The following is a 9571-nucleotide window of genomic DNA, read 5'->3' as shown; positions in this document are numbered from 1 at the left end:
CTAAGGCGTTGCGCTGCTGAGCACGAGGTCGCGGGTTCGATTCCCGGCCGCGGCGGCCGCTTTTCTAATGGAGGCGAAAAGCAAAAACGCCCGTGTGTACGAGATTTCGGCGCACGTTAAAGATCCCGAGGTGGTCAAAATTAATCCGGAGCCCTCCACTACGGCGCGCCTCATCGCCTGCGTTGCGTCGGCGCGTTAAACCCCGCAATCAATCAAATGATCGTGCCCTATATTATTTTTCGCCTCTATAGGGTACGCGTTCGATTCGCAAAGACCACATGGCTCCATGTTTTAGCGATCGAAATAAAATACAAGATAAAACGCCGAAGAGAAACATTTATGCTCATTGTAAGTATCGACATGGTTAACCTATACAAATAACTTTTACAGGGGTTCTTTAGACTCTATAGGGATTTCAATTTATTTGGGATTTAGGTAATCCTGAAAGATAATTTTCCACGGAAAAATCGCTATACGAAGGCTTGACAAAATTTTCGCCCCCTGAAATAAAGTGGATGTAAACAGTGGAGACTGACGGTGCATGTTTACATGCCAGCAACAAAGCTAGCGTTTGTAATATAATGACAATTATTCATGGCTAGTATAACAAATGGAGGCAAAGTAAAGAAGGGAACATGAATGTAAGCATACCAACAGTATAGAGATTCTTAAGTCGTGCGCAAGTTTGTTATTCTTAACGACGCATTAGAAAGATAGCATTTTATGTTTATGATCTTATGGTAATACAGAAACGTACGAAGTCTATTTACTAAAACAAAGAAGAAAATGGTAAAAGGCGAGAAACAAAAATAAATAAATATTTAGTATCAGTGCGCACAGAGCACCAAAAAGCATTCCGCCGCTCTTTGAAAGAGAGTGAACGATAGTGATAGCCATATTTACGATAAAATATGCAGAGTATCAACGTGAGGCAAAACGTAAGCGTCTGTTTTCAATGATTTGCGTGGCATGTGTCGACCTGCCACAGAGGACTGCGAAAGTGCTAAGAAATGGCCGTTTTTCGTAGCTTTTCAAATTTGCAATTGTGTCAGCCTTATTATTCGTTCAGATTTGAAATTCCGAGAAACTTAAGCAGGAGAAGTAACTAAAGATTGTACTTTCAAATTCTGGAACAGACAACTTGTTCAATCCAGGGGAGGCATTTTTTACTGTTAGGATTACTCGTTTCTTTCATCAGGAGTAGGTTTTTTATGGCTTTGATCGTGTTATGTTCCCTCAGTTATATTTCGTAATTCATTAAGGATGAAAGGAGATAATAATACCGAAGAAAACACGTCAGAAATTGAAAATAGAAGCAGTATTGTTGCATGCAGTCACTCGCAGCGGATAATTTTCTCACTTAAATAACCACGCTTATCCTTGGACATATGGTCTGAAAGTTGTATGTCTTTGGTCGTGTAGTGCCAACTGTTTCTACTTCTGTGTTTGGGCCTGGGACAAAAATTGTTTCTCTGATTTCGCCTGTATTGCTCCTCAAATTATTCCGGAGGGCGCAATTATTACGAGGGATAACGCTCTATTACTACGCTTAGTGGACTTGGTACAACCGATAAAGGAGCAAGCTCGAGTCATCGCCAAGTATGGTGTATACAACAGATTAATCACTGTCCGCAATTTATTGAATATACATCGGAGTAAAAGTGTTGGCCAGTGCACCTTGTGAAGGTGGTTGGGAAGCGGAGCTTTATACACCAGCCACCACGGGTTATTAAGGTCCAGTTGCGTTAATAACACGTTATGTACCTGTAATGCGTTCTATGTTATTTCTATTCAGCACGACGTTCAGAACATCTTTATGATCGGTGTAATAGACACTCAGAATTTGCGTTTTCACCGCAGTTATAGTCGTCGTGAACATTACGTCAATACACGTTACACGGATAGTAGTTGGTTGTTTCGTATCGGTGTTGCTAGCGAGTCCAACTGTTCCATGGACGCGCAAACGGCCGCTACACGTGCCGTGGGCGGAGTCAACAGCGGCGCGAAAGGTCGCGTGAAGCTGTCCCGTGGTAGTCAGCGAGAACGCAGAGCTGTGCTCGGTGAGTACACCATCTGTCTCCCCCGTCTACGCGTGCGCTCGTAGCTCAGTTGGTAAGAAAACGGACTCTCCCTCCGTTCCTCTATTCGGTCCAGGTTCGATTGCAGGCGGTGCTAGTAGTTTCTTTTATTTGTTCGCGTGAGTTTTCTGTTGACGCCGCCGGTCACGACAGGACCCCTGCTGGTAGTGGTAAAAAGCTTTGCTTTAAAAAGGAAAGGGCTACGTATGCTGACCTGCAAAGCGCATGGAGTTGTTTTGTTAAGGCAAAAGCAGCACTTAAACGAGGATAGGGAAAGAAGTACAGAGACACTCAGTGATCGTGCCCGTGTACTCTTTTCCCTGCCCTGGATTAACCGATGTTTTGGCCATATAATAAAGAACCAACTATTCCAAATTCAAATCTTAGTTTGTTTTGTTAAGCAGCAACTACGCTTAAAATCCACAAACTGAGAACCGTACTGCCAATGGGGAGATATTAGGGAGATAATATTACTGCAGGAACTAAAATTTTTCCGTTTAAGACCACCAATTCGGTGGTTTCTCAGATAGAATGGCCTCCTGAAATAAGGCGAAATAAACACGGCACTATTTTCGTTTTCAAAATTTTCTCATTAATTTGTTCGCGTGAACTGCACGGCACGTCAACAAATTCTTTTACGTAATCTGCTTCTTAGATCATGTGGCGGTCGACAGAATACATTTAATATTTACACGTGATTTTTATTACTCTTCCAAAACACTGGTACAATAGTTATTCGGCTATAGAGATTTAGTACCGGATGCCGTTTTTATGTGTTACGGTGACTTTTTGCGTTGAAATACGTATTTGAGTGGCTTGATTTGATAACCAACAGCATCTTTCGATTTGGTATTGCTGAACGCAGCAGAAACACTGTAACTTTTAAATACGGATGGCACAAAAGAAATATTAGGGAGTATTAGGTGTCGCAAACGCTAAAGGTCCGTTATTTTAACTGCTTATTGGTGCTATTGAACAGAAGGGGTCATTGAATGTAGTATCCAAGTTTACTGAAGTAATTTCACAAATATTTTATATTTTTTGTTGTTCTTTGGATAGGTCTAGTCATGGTGCCGCGGTTATCAGGCAAACTCATTTCGATGCATAATGGAAACTGAAAGCGCAAAATAGACACGGACAAAGAAAGGGGACAACAGGACGAGCGCTCGTCCTGTTGTCCCCTTTCTTTGTCCGTGTCTATTTTGCGCTTTCAGTTTCCATTATGCATCACCAACAGGCCCAAACCATGACCCTTTTGGACGTCATTTCGATGGCCTGTTCGTTGGCTGAGTGAGGTTATAGTGATTAATGTTTTTCACCAGAACGGCGCGCACACTTCATAAAATGCCCCATAGGCAGTCGTATAACTCGGCCTGACATTTACCTCAAGAATAGGCGTGTCTACCCAGGTCTGGAACAATCTTTACAAAATAAAGGCGTTTTTATAGGTTTTTTTTTTCCGTGGCGCGGCAAGAAATGGACATGATACTGGGATTTTGTTATAATGACACCATGAAACGCCTGATTCAATGTTGATAACCGGTGTGACATGGTTAATACACATCTCAGGTATGGTTGAGCAGTCTACGGATTTTAACCGAACGCTTGGCCAATTAGGTGCCACCACAAAATTGTCGTATAACTTGCCATGTCTCCATTTTTTACTAGATTTCCACCAGATACGGCGTCGTAAGGATGGAATAAATGGGCCAAAATGGTTTTTATTGACGCGACCTTGTCATCGGAATGAGAACTGTTATGCAGTCCAGCTAGGGGCACACTGAAATCAAACCCATTTAGTACGAGTAGATAGTTTTATCAAAATGAACAGTACTTCCACTATAATAAATGGGTCGCACATAGTTATATAAAACGCCATGACTGTGGCCTAATCACTCAGCTTTCGAAGAGGTGTAATGCATAGGTGTCACTAAAGGTATTTGAATAGCTTCTAAAAGTAGAGCTGTTTAATCTTTTGGTTGCGCCATCAATAAACAAAAACACACCAAGAAAATGCCGAGAGCACGTGAACGTGCGTCTCATGTACCTACCCACGTATACCCACGTGACGTGTACCCGCGTGGGAGATTGGCCAGGAATCTGGCCTGAGGAGGGCCAATCCGCCCGCTACACAAGACTGTAAATTAGAAACAAGTAGTTGATAAATAAATAACATATAATGAAAAGGGAGAATTGGTAAACAATTCGGAAGTAGAGGTTGGAACAGAACAACAAGCCTGGAGTCTAGTGACAGCACTGGCGGAACGCACCCACGTGGCGGAGTGGCCAGGTATCGGGCGTAAGGAGGGCTTATACGCCCGCTACATAAAAATATTGATTAGAAACGTAAGCATTTCAATGAAGACAGAGCGTATAGTTACAATCGATTCAGCGAACAGCGTCGCCGACAAAACGCCTGTCACCCGCCGTGGTGGCCCAGTGGCTAAGGCGTTGCGCTGCTGAGCACGAGGACGCGTGTTCGATTCCCGGCCGCGGTCGCTGCTCTTCTGATGGGGGCAAAAAGCAGAAACGGCCGGGTGTAGGAGACTTCGGCGCACGTTAAAAATCCCCAGGCTGTCAAAATGAATCCGGAGCTCTTCACTACGGAGCGCATCATCGCCTGCGTTGCGTCGGCGCGTTATACCCTACAATCAATCAATCAATCAATCAATCAATCAATCAATCAATCAATCAATCAATCAATCAATCAATCAATCAATCAATCAATCAATCAATCAATCAATCAATCAATCAACCAACCAATCAATCAATCAATCAATCAATCAATCAATCAATCAATCAAAACGACTGTCGTCTACTCCTGATGCCACTCGCTCCGCGTTGCTAGGGGGCAACCACCTGGGCTCATAAAATCTGACCCGACCCGGCTGCGGCGGCAGAACTCTGGCCGACTCTGTGACGCGCACATGGCGAATGGAGTGACCAAATAAGATCCGGACGCCCTAATAGGCGGCTCATCAGGAAGAGCGCCATGCTGCCAGGCGAGAATGCAGTCGCCCAGAAGGACAAGGACCACCAACCACCTGCACCCACCCCTGCTTGTGGTAAGGTACTTGACGTTTCTGGTATAACTGAAGCGTGTATGGTGCCGAGCTCATCGCGGCGATTGAATAATGAAAATCGCGCTCTTGCACAAGGTATGATGAAATCCTGTAAGAGGTGTTTTAGAACTTGGAGGGGGAAGCTTTGGAGCCACTAATTCATTCGTGGAATGATGTGCGGGTGAAAAGTGTTATTCCACTCGAGTGCAAACACTCCGTGGTGGTGCAGGGGAAACCTGGAAAAGCACCCACGGCCTACAATGTGCAAGATATTTCAGCGAATAGTGGGCACTCGATTGTCCTGGTGGCTGCAGCACAACAGGAAATACCATTCCGCTCATCTTGGCTCAGACCGCACCTGGGTACAGTGCATGATATGTGAATTCTGGTGGACGATTCTTGCCTGTTTCCTTCCACAATCACCTTCGGCAGACTGTGGTGGCCAGCGAAAGTTCCAAGGCCTATGCCAATGTAGGCCACAGGACAATACTCAGAAACATGGAGTACTTGGGTATACCACTTCATGTATCCAAAGTGGTACACTCCTTCTTAGGCTAAAGTACGTTATTAGGACGAGTGGATGGGACGTTATCAGTCCTGTTCACATCGAATAGTGAAGTTCCGCAAGGTTCCGTGCTAGCACCTATACTTTTCAACATCACATTGGTACCCTTGGCATGGAGGCTACAAGACATCTCTTTTGTGAGATTTGTGATCTATACGGATGATGCCAAGGTAGGGTCCACAAACCGATACCTTTGTAGGAAGCGTCATCTCCAGCAAGCCCTAGGTGTTTTTCATACCTGTGCGCAATCACCTGGTTTAGAAATGTCAGCTTAGGAGTCTTGCTGCTTAAAAGTGGCCCCAAGGCAAGTTGAAAGTTAGCGTCCATAGCTAACTCTACACTTATAATTGATTCAGCTGCCATATCAGCCAAAGAAGAGCTGTGGGTGCATGGACTTCTGATCCACCAGTCGGGTGCTGGTATTCATCGGTTCCGAAAGGCACGCAAGAGCTCTCCGAAAACGTTGTGCTTGATCCGCCGGATTGCAACACGTAGTGGATGAGCCCACATGGAGGTAGCTCGACGACTCGTACGCGCTGTTCCCCAGCCACACATAACTCTACCAGGCACAGTTTCATAGACTTACCGTGCAACAATGGGCGTAACTTGAGACTATAAACAAAGAGGCCATGCGCACAATCACGGCACTTTCTCGTCTTACCCCGATTCAAACATTACAGGAACACGCCCAGCTCAATAGTATACGGAACTTATAAACCAGCCTGAAGAAGCAAGAAAGTTCAAGCGTTTTTATATCCCAATGGCCGCAGCGCTTCATTCACAATTTTGTAATGAACCTCCCATGACTTCAGCCTTGGACGATCTTCCACCGTGGGGGTACATAACAATGACAACCCATAAGTCAACGAAACTTCGTCGCCGTGGCAAGTCATCACCAACCTTAGATACCACAGTCCCTGAAGGTCACTGCTTATTGTACACAGTCTCAGCTCTCCTGCCGGACGAAGTACGAACGGCTTTGGTCAGTTCCACTCACCCGGAAACTAAAGGCTCGCGCTCTTACAATAAAAACACTCCAGATGCGGTGCTACTGGATCTCCAGGCTGTACATGACGCAATCAATGCGGCAAGTGCACTGCGTAACATAACGGAGCTGCATATATATACAGACCCGCTCAGGGATGTGAAGCATCTGAAGCAAGTGAAAAAGAGAACTCTGATCTACAAGCAGATCCATAGTCTCCACAAAATATCACAGCTAATCATCCGTGTACATTGGGTACAGGGGCATGGTCAGAATATACTGAAACAATAAGCGGACCATCTTCCCCATTTTTCTTCCCCACCTGAAGTTTCCTCTAGCCCCCTTCCTTGTGATCCGCGGTCCTATCTTTCAGCGTGGAAGTTGGTACTGAGAAAGGGCACACGTGCCCTAATGTCCCGTGTCTGCTTCCCGCACCCTAATCTTTCCCAGGTGAAGGAAGGGTCTCTCAGGCGGCATCGGGCTGGGGTGGCTCTCACACCTTCAGTCACATGGACTTGGGGGCACTCCAGGACCACCCAAGAACTTGCCCAAGAATCCGGCTACGACGGATGAAGCTGATTCCAAGAATATTTTGTGAACATGCGGGGGAACGAGGACAGCTCGAGACGATGCATTCAGAACGGTGGGTCTGTGGGGGGATAAACCGGCTTACTACAACCACTCGGTGCAGGACGATAGATGCTGCAAGTCACTGATAAACTTTCTGCACGTAACTGGACCTAATGCATACCTGTAAACTCGACATCTTACCAGTTTCGTGAGTATCTGCGCTTTTTGCAGATCGTATATCGTGCTTTTCTACTTTCCTGTCTTTCTCTCGTTTTCTTACCTTATTCTCTCGTTCTTTCACTAAACCTCCTTTTATATTCCGCGTAGAAAAAACAAGAAGCAAAAAAAGAACGACAAGAAGAAGTATTTGCAGGTCTTCAACGGCATGGGAGTGCTCGAAGAAGAGTTCACGGCGGCGGATGATCAAGTATATGAAGAATGAAGTACATGAACACTGAAGTATATGATGTCGACTGAAGCAATGTACAAATAAACGCTTATATACTGTACTTTGTGGTTGATTTCGTCTTTTTGTGACGAACACCATGTATGTACACAGGGTAAACGGTTCTCAGTGACTTATTTGTCACTCGTCGAACTTAGCTAACTGGGGCTACCACAGCTCTCCTGTGACATCAGGCATGCAACCTTGTGCAAGCTGGTTTTAATTTTTTTTATTGTTTATAATTTTAGCTTATCATGATAATATCATTTGTTATAGTCCTATCCCTCCACATGGGAAAAATCCAGCGAGGGCAAAATTCATGTAATACTGAGTTCTTTTACGCGCAAGAACGAACGTGAAATAACTCGGACAAAGAAATTGTAACTTTACTTACCATGCAAATTTTTTTACATCACAAAGCTGTCGGATAGGTTTATGGCACACTTGCGACTATTGTGTCCGTTTTATTTCGTAATTTTATGGTGTGCCAAGCGGACAGGTCATAAAATGACAATGAATGCCTTAGCCCGAAAAATATATATATATATATTTTTAAATTTAATACATCAATCAAAATGAGTCAGATGAATTTATGTGACTTTCACTTTGACAAAGCTTTTATCCAATTACAGAGGAATGGATTATGATTAGGCTAAAAATTTAACAACAGCGCTTAAACGGGACAATTAGAAATGACAAGACTGGGGCTGTGCCCCACAGTCTTGTCACCTCTTGGGGTTGCTATTCCAGAAGGCCCGAGATTGAGCGAAACTCTGGAAACACTAGGTCTAGCGACGCCACGTAACGTAATGATAATATTTCGAGGCGGTGTACAAGCGCTTTAAAAACGCATTCATGCTATTTGCTGATTATTGGGGTGACGGAACCGGTCCAGAGCAGCGCGTTCCAAGGAGGCACGACTATGGCGTGGCGCGTTTTTCACTGCTGTCTCTCGTCCTCTCGGTGGCTACTGGGGGCAAGAAAATCCAACTACATTAGTTTATCACGGTTTTATTTGAATAAGCTGTATTTCACAGCAAAGTTTATTTATTTTTTGTTTTAGGCGTTTTTATGAGCTTTTTGTTTGAAATTCGCGTCCTAAGCAACAGTTTCTGCCCATTTCTGCCGTCGGTGGCAGACAATGCAATCACGTGACTAAGGCCGAATGGCTAAAAACAAAAGCGAGTGGTGGAAACGCGCCAAATTCAAAGCACTTGCTGCTCGGTGCTATCTAAACCTTCCGTCCGCTTTCAGATACGAAATTTTCTAGAACCACTTCAGTCTGCTTACGTGATTTGAATACGAAAGCTTGGCGATTCTTATTAACAACTGATACATCGTACTTGCGATACTTATTAGCTGAGAATTGTACTTGCCGTAATTCTTAACTAATACATTGCACTTGCGCATTTTCCCTCGCTGTTATTTTTTTGTCTTTCGGCACGAGGTTTGTCATTCGACGGGCTTCTTTTCTGCTGTACCGTGTTTGCATGAGTTTCTTGTCTTTCATTGTGCAGTGAACTCTTCAGCAAGAAGACTGGCACACAGCACAGCCTCCCTATAATGGTGGTTCTGCACAGCTGGTGTGCACCTGTCATTCTCATGTGCCATCAGGCTCACGTGTCACGCATTCTTCTACAACTTTAATTTTCTAATTCATAGTTTTGTGAATTTCCAAAACGGAGCCCAGTCGCTCCTCAAAGCTCTCAATTGCGGGTAAGTCACCCAATTGGCCATGTGTTACAAAGAAAGGAATAACAGCAGCCACAGCGTTTCAAATTTGTTTCCTTTCTTTCACTTTGCTCTTCACAGCGCTTGTTCGATGAAGCTCTCCACAGTATTTGTTTTATGGGCTGTATACCTTCA

The sequence above is a fragment of the Haemaphysalis longicornis genome, unplaced genomic scaffold (assembly GCF_048455015.1).
Source record: "Haemaphysalis longicornis isolate Haplotype H1 unplaced genomic scaffold, Haemaphysalis longicornis Haplotype H1 scaffold_1, whole genome shotgun sequence".
NCBI lineage: Eukaryota > Metazoa > Arthropoda > Arachnida > Ixodida > Ixodidae > Haemaphysalis > Haemaphysalis longicornis.
This window is presented reverse-complemented; position numbering follows the sequence as displayed.